Source organism: Crassostrea angulata, chromosome 5, assembly GCF_025612915.1.
Source record: "Crassostrea angulata isolate pt1a10 chromosome 5, ASM2561291v2, whole genome shotgun sequence".
Lineage (NCBI taxonomy): Eukaryota > Metazoa > Mollusca > Bivalvia > Ostreida > Ostreidae > Magallana > Magallana angulata.
The window spans coordinates 43,860,684-43,873,791 of record NC_069115.1 but is presented as its reverse complement, the minus strand read 5'-3'; positions in this window follow the sequence as shown (position 1 = coordinate 43,873,791).

Below are 13,108 nucleotides of genomic sequence, written 5' to 3'. Positions count from 1 at the left end.
AAACGAAGTTTGGGGGGGGGGTATATAGGAATCACATTGTCCGTATGTCCGTCTGTCCGTCCGTCTGTCCGTCTGTCTGTGCAATCGTGTCCGGTCCATATCTTTCTTATGGAGAAACATTGGAAGTTCATACTTCACACAAAGATTGCTTATGACCTAAGGGTGTGTCATGACCTTGACCCAAGGTCATTCCGGCAAGGTCAAGGTCACTGGCAGAAAAAATACAAAATTCGTGTCCAGTCCATATCTTTCTTATGGAGAATTATTGAAAGTTCTTACTTCACACAAAGATTTCCTATGACCTAAGGGTGTGTCATGACCTTGACCCAAGGTCATTTGGGCAAGGTCAAGGTCACTGGCAGGAAAAATACAAAATTAGTGTCCGATGCATATCTTTCTTATGGAGAATTATGAAGTTGTTAATTCACACAAAGATTGCTTATGACCTAAGGTGGTGTCATGACCTTGATCCAAGGTCATTTGGGCAAGGTCAAGGTCGTTGGGAAAAAAATAGTGCAAAGTTAGTGTCCGGTCATTATCTTTCTTTTGGAGAAGCATTGAATGTTCTAACTTCACACAAATATTGCTTAGAACCAAAGGGTGTGTCATGACTTTGACCCAAGGTCATTTGGGCAAGGTCAAGGTCACTGGCAGAAAAAGTGCAAAATTCGTGTCCGGTCATTATCTTTTTTATGGAGAAGCATTGAATGTTCTTACTTCACACAAATATTGCTTATGACCAGCAGTTTTAAAAAAATAGAGCAGTTGTTATTTATAGATAATGGACGGTGAAATAGATTCATCCAATATTTTTTATAATTGGAAAAATACACGCATTATGATTTTTATCTTAGCGGGGGGTATCAATTGTGAGCTTGCTCACAGTACCTCTAGTTGGATTTGATAACGCCCCGACCAAAATTATTACTTCACAATACTCAAAGAAGGATTCCTTATTCCTTATATATAAACAACTTAACAATAACTTTTTTGCTTTGGAAAAGACATTTGTAGAAAGAAAGTTCTTACGAATCAGTTATAAAATTTCAATCTTCGTCATATTTTTTGTATTTGATAAAGATACTGCATGATTGATATTGATAGAGAGTTATCTGATATATGGCCCACAAAAAGATTTACATTATTGGCGAGAAAATCTCAAAACAAATTGTGTCAAAATAAAGAACCCCAAAAAGTTTAATCTTGACCAAATTCCGACTCCTAAAGCATCAGTTACATCATGTAATGCTTCCCACCTACTAGTATTACTGTTAGTATTAAATGACTTCAGACAAAGATGACACCAGTATCTAAGAGTTGGTGATTAAATATTGTTTTATAATATTAATTTTACATTGAAAAGATGTTAACTTTACAAATACATGTATTTAAATGTATTTTACAGAACATTGAATTAAGATTACAATATAGTATCATAAATGAACGTTGTAAGTCATATAGAGTGTTAATATTATTAAAAAATATTTGTATTTGCATAAAAACAAATAGTGAAAAAAACTGTTATCTCTCTTTCATACAATTCTTTTTGAATTTCAAATTAACCATTTATTTTATAATGTGATTTAATAATATCATTTATCATGAATGTACTGGGTTGCAAAGATTTATACTTGTAGCACAGGGGCCAAGCCCGTTTTAACATTAATTTCAATGTAACCATAAATTTATGGTTACATTGAAATTAATGTTAAAACGGGTTTGGCCCCTGTGACTTCTAGTGGAGTTTTGGGGTTTGTTTTTATATTTTTTTGTTGTTTAATATGTAAGAGCGCTTTATGCAATTTTCTGTAGAAAATGCGAAAACGGGAGGTCTTATGATGCACTAGGGGTATTGATGTATCATAGATTGGTAACCTAGGAGCTCCGGACCTACCCCAATCTTCAAATAGTTTTTAAATCTTTATATATCATCTGATATTGAAAGTAGAGTAAAAAAGTTTTAAATATATTGTTGTTAAATAACGCAATAAACAAATCAATTTTTAGTAATTTTATTCAAATGTCGCTTTTAAAAACAAAAGTTAAATGTTATTGTATTGAATATGAAGTTTTACGTCTCTCTGTTTTCAATATTTTCTTAATAAAGAGCCGTCGATACATGTAAGAGAGGGACGAAACTGTAAATTGATACGAATGTCATACGGTATTATTTAGCCAAGGGGATTTCCAAGTCAGTTAAGAACGACAACTGCTATCTCTCTCTCTCTCTCTCTTTCTCTCTCTCTCTCTCTCTTCATCTCTCTCTCTCTGTCTCTCTGTCTGTCTGTCTCTCTCTCTCTCTCTCTGAAAGCATTTTACTTTAGCAGGGGGTAAATTAGACACTGTGGAGCATCAGGAACTCTTTTCTTGTACCCAATGTACCTGATAATGATATGGGAGTTTTTTGATCAGCGCGGACTTCACACAGTACTAGTGATTGTGTAGAAAACATTTTTGTAGGATAAAAATGTGAAGAAAATATATAAGTCGCTTTAAATGATAACGAAAAACAAAGCATTGTATTTACAATGTAACACTGTGACGTTTAATTATATAATTGAATACTTTTAACCATGAAAATAAATGCTTATAGCTTTTTAAACGTCTGTCATTAGGGATTCTAAGTAAAAGACATCAGGAGGTGGAAACTCTACCATAAAGTAATAAACAGAAAAAAAATCAAAGAAAAATAATAAAAAAACCTACACCCCCCGCCCCCCCCAAAGAAAAATAAAATAACAAACAAAACTCCTACTACATCGCATTATTAACGAAGAGATATTATTGTTGAAAGTAGATAATAAATGTAAATACATGCATCTTTTAAGAGACTTGTTATCATTGCTCTCCATTTGAAATTAATTTTTTAAAATTAAATTAAGATTTGGATCAAGAGCATGGCATTATTTCATGTTTTCAAATGTGTTAATTAATTATTTCTAACTTTTATAAAAATAATGGTCCTTGCATTAATCCATGAAGGCTTACTTCACAATAGAGAGGATTGTCACAAGTCGGCCATTCCAAGTCCGTGGACAGATTGGTTTTTAAGCATGAAAAATTAGAATAAAACCACAAACATGTACCCAAAAATATCTTGTGTGTTCTCTTCATGTGTACAAACACCTGCACTAAGATTAAAATTTGCTTTGTTTTACCATATGAGCATAAATTGGGATATTTATGTGTTTAATTTTCGTTAAAGTCTAAAAACAATATTTAATTAATGATAATAGATTTTATTAATGTTCTAAACGATATTGTGTTTTTTTTTCTTTTATTTGTGCTTGTTTTTCTGATAGAAAGATAGGTTTTTGATTTAACGTTAAACACAGAAAAACACTTGGAATGACCCTACTTATTGGGTCAAAAGTGGTTAAAATCTTTAAAAAGAGAGGTCGTTATGGTGACTAGGTATTTAGAAATATCTTCTTGAATTGCACCGATAACCTAGAAACTGCGGACCTACCCCACATAATCCTTGATGTTTAAATTATAAAATATGTGCTTATGGCGAAGACAACCATAACATGATGCTTAATAATTTGTTGTTATGAGAGAAAATATAAAAATAGATATTGGTTTTCTTTTTAGGATCCACATTTTTTCAAACGAACATTAATAGTAATCGCATAGGGTATGAAGAGTTTAATTTCTTATTTTTCCATCTTTTTTATTCAAATGCACCCATCTACTTTTAAAAAGGGACGTAATTATTGCTAGTGCAATATTAGTCACTGGGATTTCCAAAAGTCTTTACTTTCTTTTTGCTTAAAAAAGCAGCTGCTATAACCTATAACCTAACCTATAAAAGTGGCTTATGTTTTTAAAGTTTTATTATGTCGACATAACCTTCAGATTAGATTACAATGGCATAACATTACAGTAGTGCAGTGGATTAGAACGTTATCTATGGCAATTTCTTTATTCTCGGAACTGCATAAGTTACAGTGTTGAGAAAATTCACAAAAAATTTGAACAATAATACATATAATACATACATTGCATACATTGGAGTGACAATACAAAAGTGAAAAAAAAGGAAAAAGGAAAAAAGTATGAGTAGCAATTAACCTAGAGAGCTAACTCTCTCAATTATAACTTTAATGAATGTACACAGATTAATCAACAATTTTTTATTATTAGTATTAAAAGTTGTTGAAATTTGTAAACATTTGGTTGTGTGTAGAAGTATGAAGGTATGTATAAAACTCTCTTATCTTTAATTATTAAATCTAACACTGTGCCGGATAATTATCTATTGATTATGCCAGTGCCAAGGTGGCATTTTTGCACCCGTCTAAGCTGCATATATTGTATGGATATTTATATACTAGTACGCAAAATTGTATATTAAAAAACATATATGAGGATATGTATTCCACCCAATGTGAAAATTCTTGGATTTTTATGGTAAAAGATTTATTGTGCTCTGCTGGTTTTAGCAATGTACAAAATGTTCCAAATCAAAGAAAACTGTTTTTAGATATTAAGCAAGGACTATTTGATGTTTTTATCCAGGAAGGAGACGCTTTCTTTGCATTTTCCTCTAAATGTTACGTATACAAATATTTGTACGACTCTTTGGTCTCCAGTATCATCTTAAAAAAATGTATATCAGAAAATATTGTTCACTATTTGACAAAATATAGATTGTCTGCAAATAGACTAGCAATAGAACAAGATCGATAAAATCAAACTGTACGCTCGATCGCGTCGCATTTGTAGATTTTGTACTCTTAATAGGATTGAAGATGAATATCACTTCATTCTAGAATGTCCAAAGTAAAGTCATCTACGCGGTGTGTTAATATTAAAAAATTATTACTGGTCAAAGCCTTCTTGCTTCAAGCTTGCTCAGTCGCTGAGTTCAATAAAATAAGAAACAATTAAACAAACTATGCAAAGCCACAGAGTATAGCAATAATTTGCTTTAGTTAATATGTATATTATCGTCCTAATGTGTGTTGATTTAAGTGTCATTCATATTTATATATATATATATATATATATATATATATATATATATATATATATATATATATATATATATATATATATATATATATATATATATATATATATATATATATATATATGCCTATAAAACATGTGGCTTATTGCTAATAAACTATATACTTTTATACTATATCAAAAAATTTAATTATGCAATATGATAGACCATTGCTTAAAAGGTTTACAACCGCCTTTTTTATCATTGTATCTTACCTGTAAGGTGAGATATTTACCTTTCAAAAATAAATTCCTACAGGAAAATAATCTTTCAATGAGGAAAAACAATATTTTCAGGAAATTGGAAACTTAGATATATTGACATTAATATCCAATATTTCAAATGCCTAAAAAATGGGGTCATTCATTGAAATGACATTCATTTAACTTGTGAAATGTTACCTTGCTATTAATATCAATTTCATAAATGTTCAAGTCAAATAAAATGTAAACTAAAAAAAAACTTTGAAACGATAATAGTATCTTTATCCATATATACTTATATATATATATTGATAAACAAAGACTTTCTTCAGTATTGTGTATAATAATTTCAAAAAAGTCCATATTGAATAATTTCAAGACAGGAAATACAGAAAATACACACATTTTACATTTTACCTTTTATCAACAAAAAATATACAAATCATATGAATAGGACAAATAATTTATCGTCAAAAATTACAAACAAGTATCGTTAGCATGTATGACGCCCATAAAATTAAGCAACTTTTAACCATGGAAATAAATAATAGAAATAGTATTGTAAAAGTCCGTACGTATCAAGGTGTAATGAGAAGAAACAAGAACAAGACAAGCCTTGAGGTGACATAGTTTAAAACTCCACCATAATCAATATCTCGTCTTATACATGTAACTTATCGTTAAGTAATAGTATTATACGTGTAACTTATCACTAGGTACACGTACTAGTATTTATACGTGTTACTTAACGCTAAGTACTAGTATTATACATGAAACTTACCGCTAAGTAATAGTATTAAACGTGTAACTTAACGCTAAGTACTAGTATTTATACGTGTAACTTACCGCTAAGTACTAGACCTATACGTGTAACTGATCGCTAAGTACTAGTATTATACATGTAACTTACCGCTAAGTAGTAGTATTATACGTGTAACTTACCACTAGGTACTAGTATTTATACGTGTAACTTACCGCTAAGTACTAGTATTATACATGTAACTTACTGCTAGGTACTAGACCTATACGTGTAAATTACCTCTAAGTACTCATATTGAAAAATGTACTTATATATACATTGTAGTATTTAAACTGATTTTTTTCTGTCCAATATCAATAATGTCGTTGTAGTTCTACGACTTTTTCTAATTGGTGATTGATAATCGTTTACTGAAAACAATGTTTATGATTTTTCAGGTTTGAAAGCAATTTTTTCTTTGATAAAAATCTTCCATTTTTTATGAACTACATTATAGAAGGTGGAAAATCTACTACATAATATAAATCCAACACCAAAATGGATCTCCTACGACATGTGTTTGCCTTTCTAAGTACATGTAGCTAATTGGTGAAATTAGACAAGAAAATTGTTTATGAACTCCATTTACAATTATTTTTCGACTCTTATGAAATGCTGGTCATTTCCGCTATGGAAATTTACTGTCGACTTGAAATAATTAAAATGGATCTCAAATAAAATTTGCTTTAAATTCGCCACATGGCTTTCTTCGCAAAAATGATTAGCCCTAATTCTAAAAATTGGATCTAAAGTGATTAAAAGAAAACTAATAAAGGAGAGATCGTCATGGAACTAGGGGCACGTTGTGCAGTACACTATCAGTAACGATAACCTAGGTACCCCGGACCTACCCCCGCCTATAAATGGGTATTCAAATCATAATATGATTATTGAACCGAAGACGACCATAAAGTAATGTTTGATAATCAGTTGTTAAACTAGATCTCGTTACGAGTAACGAGTAGGTCTTCCGTCCGATTTGTTTTTATATGACTCGATGAAATCTCGATACTACTCTTCGAAATCTGAGATCCTGTTGAAACAAGGTTTTTTGTCTCGCGACCTGGAACGGACGAACGGAAGTGATTAATGACAATAAAAGGTGGTATTTTTTGTACATTTGCCTAGTGTACATCATCGTTTATTTGGTAGGTAAAACACCCAAGAAAGTCTGTTAAACTTACCCTTCCGGTGAGTACCGGAAGTGATGTTTGACAAAAAAACCCGTTAAACACATCTTCAATCAAATGTCTATCATTCATAAAAGTTTCATGTCTTAATCACTTACAGTGACTAAAATCTCGTGGGTATCAGATTTGTAAAAAGGATAGCTATTTAAGATATTTGATATAACTCACCGGAAGAGGAATGTTTGCTTATTTAACATTTGTTGTTGATCTTAACAAGTTAACATAAATAACATCGTGAACTACGGAAGCCCGTTGGTGCCACGTAGGAAAAATATTTTATCTGGCGGCCGCCAGATAATTATTTGGCGGCCGCCACATAATTTTCTGGCGGCCGTCATATAATTTTTTGGCGGCCGCCACATAATTATCTGGCGGCCGCCACATAATAATTTGGCGGCCGCCAGATAAAACCTGGCTTCCTGATGCGCGCGCATTTTTTAATGGGAGCTTTTTAGGGAGTTGTGGATACACTCTAATTTATTAGTTTTATTAATTATTTCTGAAACTTGACATTAAATATCAATCGCAGAGCTTAGGATTTTGAAAAACTGGTTGAGTTGAATGTATAGAGGACTTTGTTGTTAGAATCTAGAATGATTTTTATATTACTTTGTGCCTTGTATTATACATGTATGTTGTAAAACATGGTATTAAAGAGTTGGTTCTGAACTTAATAACTGAACTAAACACCCGTTCAGGAAATCTTAACATTAAAAAACCTTAACTTGAGAGGAATTTTATGTTAACATGTATAGGTAAAGGAACGCACTGCCTTCTATATGTTTTAATTTTGGTATAAGAATTTACCAACGCAGATTAAAGTCAGCTTTATTGACCACGACAGCTAGAACAGGCAATATTATCACGAGAGGAGATCCATCTATGACTTTATAAAGATAAACTAGGATAAGTGTGTACTAGCATTCGTGGCCATAAAAATGAAACTATTTAACTGACTGTGTTGTTGAACTCTTATTCCAAATCACATGAAAGACAGTACAATAAAAAGACCGTGATCGGCCACAGTCTCTCTGGTGACTCTTTAGTTAATTAAACTGAATTTAGATTTTGAACAATGCATTGTAAGCAAAATCTATATAGATTATACATTTTGGGTGACCAATAGATTAATTAATATATACAATCTTATCGATTGAAGAACCAAGTTAAATGTTAATGTTCATGTTGTCAGGCTTAGTTGGAATATACAATCATGTAATTTGTTTTAATTTATGAGACATTTTCTATACTTTAGAACGGACAAAACCAGTCATATTCATGATTTAAAAGAATTCTTCATCAATATCTTAATGCCTCTCATCAGAAACTCAGCTGATCTTTCTCCCATTGATAAATGTCTCGCACCAATATTAGACCTATGAATTCAGATATAAGGCATGGTTGTTATGTTTTAAATTTTTAATTTATTGTGTGGTAGTACATGTAAATGAATAGGACTTATTTCAATTCTAAGAAGATAAAAAGTAAGTTTTTATCATAGTTTTAAAATCTGATTTACAAATCCTTTATTGTAGCTCCTCGAAAAATTTGAAATTAAATCGCTTTCGAAATTAAGTTCATTTTTCCAAGAGACGCATTAAATTGTGCGTTTAATAAACGAGGGTGTATTTGACTGACAAAGATCCCTGAAATGACAATGTCCTACAACATCTGTTAATTTTACTGTTAAAAGCGTTAACTTTGCATATTTTAGAAATTTTAAAATCAAATAAATCTGAATTAATAGCTAAAATTAACAATTTACAATTATCATATATAACAGCCAATCAGGAAAGGTCTACCCCAAAATATGACGTGATTCATTCACTTTTGGTCTCCATTTTCTTGTTTTATCGATTTGAAAAGCAGATGACTGAATTTGGAGTATGATTTTTAATGAAATTTCAGAAACGGTTGTATCGTGATTCGTGTAAATGATGCACGAGTTTACACAAAAAAGTAGTAAGTGGCGAACGAATTTATTTTTTACCTATTAATTTTATATGAATCGCTGCAAAAAAATCATGACAGGTAAGAAGGTCTAAAAAATCAAAATGGCTACTGCGACAATTTTTTTTTGGTTATACTACTTGGAATAATCTTATTTTAAAAAAGAAATATTTCTTACGTTAGATACCTGTGTTTGTTATTGATATACAAATGTTAAGTTTGTTCGGTAATTCAACAGTTTGAGAGTTTTCGGAGTTTCCATAAATCTTGTATAACAGATACCGTCCGACTTATAGATTTTCCCTTTGATCACAAAATAAATAAATATAACGATTTAAATTATATACCTAAATATAGTTGTTTTGATTTTCCCTGTTAGTTGTAGTTTTTAAAAAATTTTCTTGAGCTCTTATTTTACATAATATACCGTTGTGTCAATTTTCTACAATTATGAAGAACAGTCCCGGTCGGGATTTAGCAAAATTATGACAAAGTATCAGGCAATTGCACAAAGCGAACTTTAGCATACTACATGTAGATTGAAACAACTAATTCAAACTCATAATTTTTGGAACATAATGGAGGAAAACGTGAACAATTACAAATTCAAACTTTCAAGACCCCGCCTTTCAGTACTCTCAGTACTTTGATTTACCCAGAGAGACTGTGGCCGAACACGGTCTTTTTATTGTACTGCCTTTCATGTGATTTGGAATAAGAGTTTAACAACACAGTCAGTTAAATAGTTTCATTTTTATGGCCACGAATGTTAGTACACACTTATCCTAGTTTATCTTTATAAAGTCATAGATGGATCTGCTCTCGTGATAATATTGCCTGTACTAGCTCACCCCTGCGAATGTTATTGTCATTTAAATTTTAGACCACGTGATTTTATTTGACCCTTTCAGTTTCGCAGTAAAAATCATGCCTCGTGTTTATAGTCTATTTCATAGAATCTAGGTATTTGTAGTCAAATATAAATCTAGAGGTTTATTGATTCTAAACTTTATCTTCATTAATAATTGGTGGATAAAATGTGTTCTAGAAATAAATGCGACAATACAAAAAATAGTTCTTGTCTGCTTTTGCAACAATTAACATGCTTGTAGAGATCCCTCCTGATGATTAATTTTCGATCCGCGCCTGACCTAGTAATAGCATCAATAGTGCAACAGACTATACTATTTTATGCAGAATGTTCCTTGAAAATGGCTCGATATACTAAGTTTTTATACAGAACAGACACCCATTATTTCTCTAAAAACATGGTATTGCACACTACAAGCATCAAACATGGCTATGATTTTATTAAGCAACCTAATGTCTATACTTTCAACCACTTTACACGTGGTTGAACACGAACGATAACTCTGTTCTGAATATTAGCGTTTCGTATAAATAACCGCTAGATGGTGAAATAAGACATACATCTTGAAAGGTTTTCATGTTTTAACATAAATCCAAGTAGGGTATGATATAAAAACGACCTGTACTTACGTATTTTGAGAATATTATCCGAGCACTCATACTTCCGCTCGAAATTTCACAGGAACTGAGCACATCTCGGTGAAGTCTCTTGAACTTTCATTCGGGCACCTCTGGATTTATTAAATACTTAGCAACGATAAAGAAAACATCCCGAACACATTCGCAGGGGTGTAGCTGTCGTGGTCAATAAAGCTGACTTTAATCTGCGTTGGTAAATTCTTATACCAAAATTAAAACATACAGAAGGCAGTGCGTTCCTTTACTAATACATGTTTACATAAAATTCCTCTCAAGTTAAGGTTTTTTAATGTTAAGATTTCCTGAACGGGTGTTTAGTTCAGTTATAAAAGTTCAGAACCAACTCTAAAATACCATGTTTTACAACATACATGTATAATACAAGGCACAAAGTAATATAAAAATCATTCTAGATTCTAACAAAGTCTTCTATACATTCAACTCAACCACTTTTTCAAAATCCTAAGCTCTGCAATTGATATTTAATGTCAAGTTTCAGAAATAATAAATAAAAATAATAAATTAGAGTGTATCCACAACTCCCTAAAAAGCTCCCATTAAAGCATTCGCGCGCATCAGGAAGCCAGGTTTTATCTGGCGACCGCCAAATAATTATGTGGCGGCCGCCAGATAATTATGTGGCGGCCGCCAGAAAATTATATGGCGGCCGCCAGAAAATTATGTGGCGGCCGCCAGATAATAAGTGGCGGCCGCCAAATAATTATCTGGCGGTCGCCAGATAAAATATTTTTCCTACATGGCACCAACGGGCTTCCGTAGTGAACTGATATATTCATTCCATGTTAAAAAGATAAAATAAGGAAAAATAATAATTTTCAAGTGGTTTGGTGACGACCGGAAGTGACGACGAATCATACAAAATAATGTAAAGACAGATGCATAGTCAAGGTTATTGTCCAACAAAGTTTGGTTGTTCAAGTTGTCACCGTTTTTGAGATCTCGTGGAGTCATTGTTTTTGTCTCTTGACAAGTAATAGACAAACGAAAATGCTCAGTGAAAAAAAAGTTAGTATTTCTTAAACAATACACAACTGCACCTTATTGTTTATCAATTTTACTAAAATTGTTAAAGCAAAACAGTTAAATTTTTAAACAGCTTGATTTGTTTCAACTCTTCCGGTGAGGACTGGAAGTGACGGTTGGCAAAATGACAGCAAATAAAACACATTTCTATTAAATGTCTATTATCTATCTAAGTTTCGCTTGACTTTTTGAGATCTTAAGGGTAAAACAGTTATTTAAAAAAAAAGCTATCTGAGATATTTGAGATATCTCACTGGAAAGAGAATTTTTTTATTCATTTAACATCGGATAGATGATATACTCCTATTAACACTTTCCGTAAGCGTGTTACAAGCGGCCCCGGTCAAAGGTCACCCGGACATAGAGATATAAACAAATTGGCTTCCAAAAAACATATCGACGAAATAAAAGCAAGATTTCTATGATAGTACAAGAAAATATGTGTTTAAAAACTTTTCCAACTTGAAAAATCACGTAAGATCTGCTTTTTCCTAGCATAAACAAATAATAATCCATTCATAAATTTAGTGTTTTATTTGTTTCAACAATGCTTGGTTTCGATGATGATCATGATGATCGTCATTCATGACATTCATGATCATGTTCATTGGATTTGTGTGATAACTTCACACTAAAATTTAAGTAAAATAAATTAAATGAACATTTTTATATACGTTAAAATTAAAAACATCATGTATTTCATATTTTTTGTAGAACATATAGAGTTTATGGATAATATGTTGTTGATTTTACGTTGCTTTATTTTCAACATTTTTTCTGCATGAAGTTTCACGTTCTAAAGTTTTACAAAATCAACGAAAAATGTCAACCAGATGCTGTGCTTTTAATTTTTGTACAAATAATGCAACCAAAATTACAAAAATTACAAAAAACAGATGTGTGAAATTCATCAAATTCAGCATGGGTTGGGTTCCTGTATTTGCGACCCGCCATTCCAACTTTTCCCATTTCCAGCTGAATTGAAAGATAAATATGGACGGCAAAAGTGGACCAGTATAATTAACAGAAAAAATGGCTCAGAAAATTGGATGCCCAAAGATGACTCAAGGGTGTGTTTTGACAATTTTATTGATGGGAGGCCAACTCCAACAAACCCACACCCCACGCTGAAACTAGGGTACACACCCCATAAGCCAATTGTATCTGCCCCCAAAGGAAAGAACTCTGCAGTCCACTAAATAAAAAAAAGAAGAAGAAGAGGTGAACAACAGTCTTCCCCCAATCCCAACATGTGACAATGAAGAGAGTAACAATTTTATAAATGTGCAGCCAAGTAGCTCATGTGATAATGAGGGGAAAATCGCCCTTTTAAAGGCTAAAATAAAAGACCTTGAAATAAACTTGATGTAAAACCAAACGAAAAACCAGCTCCCCTTAA